The 12500-nt window shown below is 37.2% G+C and overlaps 1 protein-coding gene across 1 annotated transcript in view; it reads left to right on the top strand.

Annotated features, from left to right (window-relative positions):
• The window catches only part of PTPN4 (protein tyrosine phosphatase non-receptor type 4), a 3248454-nt gene that overhangs the window by 481318 nt on the left and 2754636 nt on the right, over nt 1–12500 (top strand). The window lies entirely within an intron of this gene.

Here is a 12500-nt window from a genome sequence, read left to right as displayed (position 1 = left end):
GGTTGCTTGCATTTCTGCTTTGGAGGTCTCTGTTGCTTAGACAGATTATTATTGAGAGCCTCCGTAAATGTTTTTGTGTTACTGTGGGTGGATTTTGGTGGTGTAGATTTAGTGAGACTATATGATGAGTGTGGTGTGGTGTGGTGCAAATGTTTACCTTCTCCTCATGACTGTCAAGTTCAGTCTTAGTTAGAGAGAGCTTTACCTCCACTTTGACTAGATAAGTGCATCTCTCACAGGTTGTAGTGCTGGGTGGTAGGAGGAAAGGGTTGCCTGTGTACATGAGGCAATTTCTACATTGCCTCAAGATGCCCAGATGCCCAGATTCATCAGATAGACAGGAGAGAACACTGGGAGCTGCCCCTTGGGGATGCCTGAATAAAAAAACTATTTTCCTCTAGATAAGTGAGGAAAGTGAGTACAAGAGCTGTTTTTCTCTAACCAAGTGAGAAAAGTAAGCACAAAAACTGTTTTCCTCTAGGTAATGAGGAAGACTGAGTGCTATAGTAATTAGTAGCTTATTTAGGGCTTACAAGTTCTGAACAAGTGCTGAGCATGAACAAGCAAATTTAAGTGCTAAAACTAAGAGTCTGTATCTGCACTAGACGAGTTACAGGACAGAAACAAATGCAAATGCAGGCTTTCAAATCAGAAAGTTGAGAGAGATGGAAGATTGCCCAAACAGCCAATAACTACAATTTCTGGGCTAGAACCACTCCTTATGTGGTAGAGGTTACCTAGTGCTTATCACACCCACTGATAAGCTAGAAGGCTTCCCTCCAACACAGAAAGGGTTGGGGGGCTCAGAAGCTTACATACAGTCCTGGATACAACAAATCTGTATCTGGAACACTAGTTACAGGAAAGGTAGGAAACAAGCTTAGATTTTTTTTTCTTGTTTCTTTTTTTTTTTTACAGAAAAGTAGCAAAAACAGTAGTGAAAACAATTCACATACAGTGCAAGCTAGCACACTTGAGTATTCAGCAATATTAGACCAAACACAGTTAAAAAAATTCAATTAAATTAAAAAGGAATAAAAGCAAGTGCAGAAAGAGTTTATAAGGTACAATGTGGTAAAGTGATGGGACTGGGGGAGTGTACCAGATCAAAGCTACAGTGGGGTGAGCAACTGCAAAAGCCACCAAATGTAAACTACAAACCAAAAATACAGAGGGTGGGTGGGACAAAACAGTTTCAACAGAGATCTAAGCAACAACTAACAGTACAAACTTTAAAACCAAAAAAATATATTCTCAGCTCTGTATATTTGCTGATCAGTCTCTCAGAACAGTAAAACAACAGTTTCAACAGAGATTTAAGCAACAATTAACAAACTCTATAACCAAAAAATATACTCAGCTCTGTATATTTGCAGATAATCTGTAAGGCAGTCTCTCAGAACACAGGTTCCAGCAATTTGAATGCAGCTGTTACTATACCAACTGAAGACACGGCAGAAAATGGGGGTGGGGTGGGGAAAACAGTTTCAACAGAGATCTAAGCAACAAGTAAGAGTACAAACGTTAAAACAAAAAAGAATATTATCAGCTCAGTATATTTGCCAATCTGCCTCTCAGAACAGTGAGACAACAGTTTCAACAGAGATCTAAGCAACAATTAACAAACTCTATAACCTGAAAATATATGTACTCAGCTCTGTATATTTGCAGATAATCTGTAAGGCAGTCTCTCAGAACACATGTTCCAGCAATTTGAATGCATCTGTTACTATACCAACTGAAGACACGGCAGAAAAAGGGGGCGGGGTGGGGAAAACAGTTTCAACAGAGATCTAAGCAACAAATAACAGTACAAATTTTAAAACAAAAAAAATATTCTCAGCTCTGTATATCTGCCGATCAGTCTCTCAGAACAGTGAGACAGCAGTTTCAACAGAGATCTAAGCAACAATTAACAAACTCTGTTCTAAAAAAAATATAATCAGCTCTGTATATTTGCAGATAATCTGTAAGGCAGTCTCTCACTACACAGGTTCCAGCAATTTGAATGCAGCCGTTACCATAGCAACTGAAGAAACGGCAGAAAATGGGGGTGTGGTGGGGAAAACAGTTTCAACAGAGATCTAAGCAACAATTAACAGTACAAACTTTAAAATCAAAAATATATTCTCAGTTCTGTATATTTGCCGATCAGTCTCTCAGAACAGTGAGACAACAGTTTCAACAGAAATCTAAGCAACAATTAAACTCTATAACCAAAAAATATATATACTCATCTCTGTTTATTTACAGATAATCTGTAAGGCAGTCTCTCAGAACACAGGTTACAGCAATTTGAATGCAGCTGTTACTTTACCAACTGAAGACACAGCAGAAAATGGGGGTGGGGTGGGGTGGAGAAAACAGTTTCAACAGAGATCTAAGCAACAACTAACAGTACAAACTTTAAAACCAAAAACATATTCTCAGCTCTGTATATTTGCAGACCAGTCTCTAAGAACAGTGAGACAACAGTTTTGACAGAGATCTAAGCAACAAATAAACTATATAACCAAAGCATATATACTCAGCTCAGTATATTTAAACATAGTCTGGCAGGCGGTCTCTCAGAACACAGTTTCCAGCAATTTGAATGCAGCTGTTATTATACCAACTGAAGACACTGCAGAAAATGGGGGTCGGGTGGGGAAAACAATTTCAAAAGAGATCTAAGCAACAACTAACAGTACAAATTTTAAAACCAAAAATAGATTCTCAGCTCTGTATATTTGCCGATCAGTCTCTGAGAACAGTGAGACAACAGTTTCAACAGTGATCTAAGCAACAATTAACAAACTCTATAACCAAAATATATATACTCAGCTCTGTATATTTGCCGATAATCTGTAAGGCAGTCTCTCAGAACACAGGTTCCAGCAATTTGAATGCAGCTGTTACTATACCAACTGAAGACACTGCAGAAAATGGGGTTGGGGTGGGAAAAACAGTTTCAACAGAGATCTAAGCTACAACTAACAGTACAAACTTTAAAATAAAAAAAAAATTATCAGCTCTGTATATTTGCTGATTAGTCTCTCAGAACAGTGAGACAACAGTTTCAACAGAGATCTAAGCCAGAATTAACAAACTCTATAACCAAAAAAAATATACTCAGCTCTTTATATTTGCAGGTAATCTTTAAGGCAGTCTCTCAGAACACAGGGTCTAGAAATTTGAATGCAATTGTTTGTATACCAACTAAAGACACGGCAGAAAATGGGGGTGGGGTGGGGAAAACCATTTCAACTGAGATCTAAGTAACAATTAAACTCTATAACCAAAAAATATATATACTTAGCTCTGTATATTTGCAGATATTCTGTAAGGCAGTCTCTCAGAACTCAGGTTCTGGCAATTTGAATGCAGCTGTTACTATACCAACTGAAGACTGCAGAAAATGGGGATGGGGTGGGGAAAACAATTTCAACAGAGATCTAAGCAACAATTAACAAACTCTATACCCCAAAAATATATATACTCAGCTCTGTATATTTGCAGATAATCTGTAAGGCAGTATCTCACTACACAGGTTCCCGCAATTTGAATACAGCTGTTACTATACAAACTGAAAATCCGGCAAAAAATGGGGGGTGGCATGGGGAAAACGGTTTCAATAGAGATCTAAGCAAAAACTAGCAGTACAAACTTTAAAACCAAAAAATATTCTCAGGTCTGTATATTTGCCGATCAGTCTCTCAGAATAGTGAGACAACAGTTTCAACAGACATCTAAGCAACAATTAACAAACTCTATAACCAAAAAAAATATACTCAGATCTGTATATTTGCAGATAATCTGTAAGGCAGTCTCTCAAAACACAGGTTCCAGCAATTTGAATGCAGCTGTTACTATACCAACTGAAGACATGGCATAAAATGGGTGTGGTGTGGGGAAAACAGTTTCAACAGAGATCTAACCAATAACTAACAGTACAAACTTTAAAACCAAAAAAATATTCTCAGCTCTGTATATTTGCCGATCAGTCTCTCAGAACAGTGAGACAACAGTTTCAACAGAGATCTAAGCTACAATTAACAAACTTTATAACCAAAAAAATATACTCAGCTCTGTATATTTGCAGGTAATCTGTAAGGCAGTCTCTCAGAACACAGGTTCCAGCAATTTGAATGCAGCTGTTTATATACCAACTAAAGACACGGCAGAAAATGGGGGTGGGGTGGGGAAAACAGTTTCAACAGAGATCTAAGCAACAACTAACAGTACAAACTTTATAACCAAAAAAATATTCTCAGCTCTGTATATTTGCCGATCAGTCTCTCAGAACAGTGAGACAACAGTTTCAAAAGAGATCTAAGCAACAATTAATAAACTCTATAACCGAAAAATATATACTCAGCTCTGTATATTTGCAGATAATCTGTAAGGCAGTCTCTCAGAACACAGGTTCCAGCAATTTGAATGCAGCTGTTACTATACCAACTAAAGACATGGCAGAAAATAGGGGTGGGGTGGGGAAAACAGTTTCAACAGAGATCTAAGCAACAAATAAACTCTATAACCAAAAAATATATATACTCAGCTCATTATATTTGCAGGTAATCTGTAAGGCAGTCTCTCAGAACACAGGTTCTAGCAATTTGAATGCAGCTGTTATTATACCAACTGAAGACACTGCAGAAAATGGGGGTCGGGTGGGGAAAACAATTTCAAAAGAGATCTAAGCAACAACTAACAGTACAAATTTTAAAACCAAAAATAGATTCTCAGCTCTGTATATTTGCCGATCAGTCTCTGAGAACAGTGAGATAACAGTTTCAACAGTGATCTAAGCAACAATTAACAAACTCTATAACCAAAAAAAATATATACTCAGCTCTGTATATTTGCCGATAATCTGTAAGGCAGTCTCTCAGAACACAGGTTCCAGCAATTTGAATGCAGCTGTTACTATACCAACTGAAGACACTGCAGAAAATGGGGTTGGGGTGGGGAAAACAGTTTCAACAGAGATCTAAGCTACAACTAACAGTACAAACTTTAAAATAAAAAAAAATTATCAGCTCTGTATATTTGCTGATTAGTCTCTCAGAACAGTGAGACAACAGTTTCAACAGAGATCTAAGCCAGAATTAACAACTCTATAACCAAAAAAACATATACTCAGCTCTTTATATTTGCAGGTAATCTTTAAGACAGTCTCTCAGAACACAGGGTCCAGCAATTTGAATGCAACTGTTTGTATACCAACTAAAGACATGGCAGAAAATGGGAGTGGGGTGGGGAAAACCATTTCAACTGAGATCTAAGCAACAATTAACAAACTCTATAACCAAAAAATATATATACTTAGCTCTGTATATTTGCAGATATTCTGTAAGGCAGTCTCTCAGAACTCAGGTTCTGGCAATTTGAATGCAGCTGTTACTATACCAACTGAAGACTGCAGAAAATGGGGGTGGGGTGGGGAAAACAGTTTCAGCAGAGATCTAAGCAACAATTAACAAACTCTATACCCCCAAAATATATATACTCAGCTCTGTATATTTGCAGATAATCTGTAAGGCAGTATCTCACTACACAGGTTCCCACAATTTGAATACAGCTGTTACTATACCAACTGAAAATATGGCAAAAATGGGGGGTGGCATGGGGAAAACAGTTTCAATAGAGATCTAAGCAAAAACTAACAGTACAAACTTTAAAACCAAAAAATATTCTCAGGTCTGTATATTTGCCGATCAGTCTCTCAGAATAGTGAGACAACAGTTTCAACAGACATCTAAGCAACAATTAACAAACTCTATAACCAAAAAAATATACTCAGATCTGTATATTTGCAGATAATCTGTAAGGCAGTCTCTCAAAACACAGGTTCCAGCAATTTGAATGCAGCTGTTACTATACCAACTGAAGACATGGCACAAAATGGGTGTGGTGTGGGGAAAACAGTTTCAACAGAGATCTAACCAATAACTAACAGTACAAACTTTAAAACCAAAAAAATATTCTCAGCTCTGTATATTTGCCGAACAGTCTCTCAGAACAGTGAGACAACAGTTTCAACAGAGATCTAAGCTACAATTAACAAACTTTATAACCAAAAAAATATACTCAGCTCTGTATATTTGCGGGTAATCTGTAAGGCAGTCTCTCAGAACACAGGTTCCAGCAATTTGAATGCAGCTGTTTATATACCAACTAAAGACATGGCAGAAAATGGGGGTGGGGTGGGAAAAACAGTTTCAACAGAGATCTAAGCAACAACTAACAGTACAAACTTTATAACCAAAAAAATATTCTCAGCTCTGTATATTTGCCGATCAATCTCTCAGAACAGTGAGACAACAGTTTCAAAAGAGATCTAAGCAACAATTAATAAACTCTATAACCGAAAAATATATACTCAGCTCTGTATATTTGCAGATAATCTGTAAGGCAGTCTCTCAGAACACAGGTTCCAGCAATTTGAATGCAGCTGTTACTATACCAACTAAAGACACGGCAGAAAATGGAGGTGGGGTGGGGAAAACAGTTTCAACAGAGATCTAAGCAACAACTAACAGTACAAACTTTAAAAGCAAAAAAATATTCTCAGCTCTTTATATTTGCCAATCAGTCTCTCAGAACAGTGAGACAACAGTTTCAACATAGATCTAAGCAACAATTAACAAACTCTATAACCAAAAACAGTATATACTCAGCTATGTATACTTGCAGATAATCTTTAAGGCAGTCTCTCAGAACACAGGTTCCCACAGTTTGAATGCAGTTACTACTATACCAACTGAAGACACGGCAGAAAATGGGGGTGGGATGGGGAAAACAGTTTCAGCAGAGATCTAAGCAACAACTAACAGTACATACTTTAAAACCAAAAAAAAAATTATCAGCTCTGTATATTTGCTGATCAGTCTCTCGGAACAGTGAGACAACAGTTTCAATAGAGATCTAAGCAACAATTAACAAACTCTATAACCAAAAAAATATATACTCAGCTCTTTATATTTGCAGGTAATCTGTAAGGCAGTCTCTCAGAACACAGGTTGCAGCAATTTGAATGCAGCTGTTACTATACCAGCTGAAGACACGGCAGAAAATGGGGGTGGGGTGGGGAAAACATTTTCAAAAGAGAGCTAAGCAACAATTAACAAACTCTATAACCAAAAAACATATATACACAGCTCTGTATATTTGCAGATAATCTGTAAGGCAGTCTCTCAGAACACAGGTTCCAGCAATTTGAATGCAGCTGTTACTATACCAACTGAAGACATGGCAGAAAATGGGGGTTGGGTAGGGAAAACAGTTTCAACAGAGATCTAAGAAGCAACTAACAGTACAAACTTTAAAACCAGAAAAATATTCTCAGCTCTGTATATTTGCCGATCAGTCTCTCAGAACTGTGAGACAACAGTTTCAACAGAGATCTAAGCAACAATTAAACTCTATACCCAAAAAGATATATATACTCAGCTCTGTATATTTGCAGATAATCTGTAAGGCAGTCTCTCACTACACAGGTTCCAGCAATTTGAATACAGCTGTTACTATACCAACTGAAGACATGGCAGAAAATGGGGGTGGAGAAAACAGTTTCAACAGAGATCTAAGCAACAACTAACAGTACAAACTTTAAAACCAAAAAATATTCTCAGGTCTATATATTTGCCGATCAGTCTCTCAGAACAGTGAGACAACAGTTTCAACAGACATCTAAGCAACAATTAACAAGCTCTATAACCAAAAAATATACTCAGCTCTGTATATTTACAGGTAATCTGTAAGGCAGTCACTCAGAACACATGTTCTAGCAATTTGAAAGCAGCTGTTACTATACCAACTGAAGACACAGCAGAAAATGGGGGTGGGGTGGGGAAAACAGTTTCGACAGAGATATAAGCAACAACTAATATGACAAACTCTAAAACCAAAAAAATATTCTCAGCTCTGTATATTTGCCGATCAGTCACTCTGAACAGTGAGACAACTGTTTCAACAGAGATCTAAGCAACAATTAACAAACTCTATAACCAAAAAATATATATACTCAGCTCTGTTTATTTACAGATAATCTGTAAGGCAGTCTCTCAGAACACAGGTTACAGCAATTTGAATGCAGCTGTTACTATACCAACTGAAGACACAGCAGAAAATGGGGGTGGGGTGGGGTGGGGAAAACAGTTTCAACAGAGATCTAAGCAACAACTAACAGTACAAACTCTAAAACCAAAAAAATATTCTCAGCTCTGTATATTTGCCGATCAGTCTCTCAGAACAGTGAGACAACAGTTTCAACAGAGATCTAAGCTACAATTAACAAACTTTATAACCAAAAAAATATACTCAGCTCTGTATATTTGCGGGTAATCTGTAAGGCAGTCTCTCAGAACACAGGTTCCAGCAATTTGAATGCAGCTGTTTATATACCCATTAAAGATACGGCAGAAAATGGGGTGGGGGGCAATGTCAACAGAAATCTAACAAACAACAAACAGTACAAACTTTATAACCAAAAATTTATACTAAGCTTGGTATATTTGCCGATCAGTCTCTTAAAACAGTGAGACAACAGTTTCAACAGAGGTCTAAGCAACAATTAATAAACTCTATAACGAAAAAATATATACTCAGCTCTGTATATTTGCAGATAGTCTGTAAGGCAGTCTCTCAGAACACAGGTTCCAGCAATTTGAATGCAGCTGTTACTATACCAACTAAAGACACGGCAGAAAATGGAGGTGGGGTGGGGAAAACAGTTTCAACAGAGATCTAAGCAACAACTAACAGTACAAACTTTAAAACCAAAAAATATTCTCAGCTCTTTATATTTGCCAATCAGTCTCTCAGAACAGTGAGACAACAGTTTCAACATAGATCTAAGCAACAATTAACAAACTCTATAACCAAAAACAGTATATACCCAGCTATGTATACTTGCAGATAATCTTTAAGGCAGTCTCTCAGAACACAGGTTCCCACAGTTTGAATGCAGTTACTACTATACCAACTGAAGACACGGCAGAAAATGGGGGTGGGATGGGGAAAACAGTTTCAGCAGAGATCTAAGCAACAACTAACAGTACATACTTTAAAACCAAAAAAAAAATTATCAGCTCTGTATATTTGCTGATCAGTCTCTCGGAACAGTGAGACAACAGTTTCAATAGAGATCTAAGCAACAATTAACAAACTCTATAACCAAAAAAATATATACTCAGCTCTTTATATTTGCAGGTAATCTGTAAGGCAGTCTCTCAGAACACAGGTTGCAGCAATTTTAATGCAGCTGTTACTATACCAGCTGAAGACACGGCAGAAAATGGGGGTGGGGTGGGGAAAACATTTTCAAAAGAGAGCTAAGCAACAATTAACAAACTCTATAACCAAAAAACATATATACACAGCTCTGTATATTTGCAGATAATCTGTAAGGCAGTCTCTCAGAACACAGGTTCCAGCAATTTGAATGCAGCTGTTACTATACCAACTGAAGACATGGCAGAAAATGGGGGTTGGGTAGGGAAAACAGTTTCAGCAGAGATCTAAGAAGCAACTAACGGTACAAACTTTAAAACCAGAAAAATATTCTCAGCTCTGTATATTTGCTGATCAGTCTCTCAGAACTGTGAGACAACAGTTTCAACAGAGATCTAAGCAACAATTAAACTCTATACCCAAAAAGATATATATACTCAGCTCTGTATATTTGCAGATAATCTGTAAGGCAGTCTCTCACTACACAGGTTCCAGCAATTTGAATACAGCTGTTACTATACCAACTGAAGACATGGCAGAAAATGGGGGTGGAGAAAACAGTTTCAACAGAGATCTAAGCAACAACTAACAGTACAAACTTTAAAACCAAAAAATATTCTCAGGTCTATATATTTGCCGATCAGTCTCTCAGAACAGTGAGACAACAGTTTCAACAGACATCTAAGCAACAATTAACAAGCTCTATAACCAAAAAATATACTCAGCTCTGTATATTTACAGGTAATCTGTAAGGCAGTCACTCAGAACACATGTTTTAGCAATTTGAAAGCAGCTGTTACTATACCAACTGAAGACACAGCAGAAAATGGGGGTGGGGTGGGGAAAACAGTTTCGACAGAGATATAAGCAACAACTAATATGACAAACTCTAAAACCAAAAAAATATTCTCAGCTCTGTATATTTGCCGATCAGTCACTCTGAACAGTGAGACAACAGTTTCAACAGAGATCTAAGCAACAATTAACAAACTCTATAACCAAAAAATATATATACTCAGCTCTGTTTATTTACAGATAATCTGTAAGGCAGTCTCTCAGAACACAGGTTATAGCAATTTGAATGCAGCTGTTACTATACCAACTGAAGACACAGCAGAAAATGGGGGTGGGGTGGGGAAAACAGTTTCAACAGAGATCTAAGCAACAACTAACAGTACAAACTCTAAAACCAAAAAAAATATTCTCAGCTCTGTATATTTGCCGATCAGTCACTCTGAACAGTGAGACAACAGTTTCAACAGTGATCTAAGCAACAGTTAACAAACTTTATAACCAAAAAAAATATAATCAGCTCTGTATATTTGCCGATAATCTGTAAGGCAGTCTCTCAGAACACAGGTTCCAGCAATTTGAATGCAGCTGTTACTATACCAACTGAAGACACTGCAGAAAATGGGGTTGGGGTGGGGAAAACAGTTTCAACAGAGATCTAAGCTACAACTAACAGTACAAACTTTAAAATAAAAAAAAATTATCAGCTCTGTATATTTGCTGATTAGTCTCTCAGAACAGTGAGACAACAGTTTCAACAGAGATCTAAGCCAGAATTAACAACTCTATAACCAAAAAAACATATACTCGGCTTTTTATATTTGCAGGTAATCTTTAAGGCAGTCTCTCAGAACACAGGGTCTGGCAATTTGAATGCACCTGTTTGTATACCAACTAAAGACACGGCAGAAAATGGGGGTGGGGTGGGGAAAACCATTTCAACTGAGATCTAAGCAACAATTAACAAAACTCTATAACCAAGAAATATATATACTTAGCTCTGTATATTTGCAGATATTCTGTAAGGCAGTCTCTCAGAACTCAGGTTCTGGCAATTTGAATGCAGCTGTTACTATACCAACTGAAGACTGCAGAAAATAGGGGTGGGGTGGGGAAAACAGTTTCAACAGAGATCTAAGCAACAATTAACAAACTCTATACCCCAAAAATATATATACTCAGCTCTGTATATTTGCAGATAATCTGTAAGGCAGTATCTCACTACACAGGTTCCCGCAATTTGAATACAGCTGTTACTATACCAACTGAAAATATGGCAAAAAATGGGGGGGGGTGACATGGGGAAAACGGTTTCAATAGAGATATAAGCAAAAACTAACAGTACAAACTTTAAAACCAAAAAATATTCTCAGGTCTGTATATTTGCCGATCAGTCGCTCAGAATAGTGAGACAACAGTTTCATCAGACATCTAAGCAACAATTAACAAACTCTATAACCAAAAAAATATACTCAGATCTGTATATTTGCAGATAATCTGTAAGGCAGTCTCTCAAAACACAGGTTCCAGCAATTTGAATGCAGCTGTTACTATACCAACTGAAGACATGGCACAAAATGGGTGTGGTGTGGGGAAAACAGTTTCAACAGAGATCTAAGCAATAACTAACAGTACAAACTTTATAACCCAAAAAATATTCTCAGCTCTGTATATTTGCCAATCAGTCTCTCTGAACAGTGAGACAACAGTTTCAAAAGAGATCTAAGCAACAATTAATAAACTCTATAACCGAACAATATATACTCAGCTCTGTATATTTGCAGATAATCTGTAAGGCAGTCTCTCAGAACACAGGTTCCAGCCATTTGAATGCAGCTGCCACTATACCAACTGAAGACATGGCAGAAAATTGTGGTGGGGTGGGGAAAACAGTTTCAATAGAGAGCTAAGCAACAACTAACAGTGCAAAGTTTAAAACAAAAAAATATTCTCAGCTCTTTATATTTGCCAATCAGTCACTCAGAACAGTGAGACAACAGTTTCAACATAGATCTAAGCAACAATTAACAAACTCTATAACCAAAAACAGTATATACTCAGCTCTGTATACTTGCAGATAATATTTAAGGCAGTCTCTCAGAACACAGGTTCCCACAGTTTGAATGCAGTTGTTACTATACCAACTGAAGACATGGCAGAAAATGGGGGTGGGGCTGGGAAAACAGTTTCAACAGAGATCTAAGCAACAACTAACAGTAAAAACTTTAAAACCAAAAAAATATTCTCAGCTCTGTATATTTGCCGATCAGTCTCTCAGAACAGTTAGACAAGAGTTTCAACAGAGATCTAAGCAACAATTAACAAACTCTATAATAAAAAAAATATATACTCAGCTCTGTATATTTCAGATAATCTGTAAGGCAGCCTCTCATAGCACAGGTTCCAGCAATTTGAATGCAGCTGTTACTATACCAACTGAAGACACGGCAGAAAATAGGGGTGGTGTAGGGAAAACAGTTTCATCAGAGATC

This window comes from Protopterus annectens, chromosome 2.part0 (genome assembly GCF_019279795.1).
Source record: "Protopterus annectens isolate FY-2018-M chromosome 2.part0, PAN1.0, whole genome shotgun sequence".
Lineage (NCBI taxonomy): Eukaryota > Metazoa > Chordata > Ceratodontiformes > Protopteridae > Protopterus > Protopterus annectens.
Note: the sequence above shows the minus strand (reverse complement) of the source record. Positions and strands in the feature narration are given on the sequence as shown.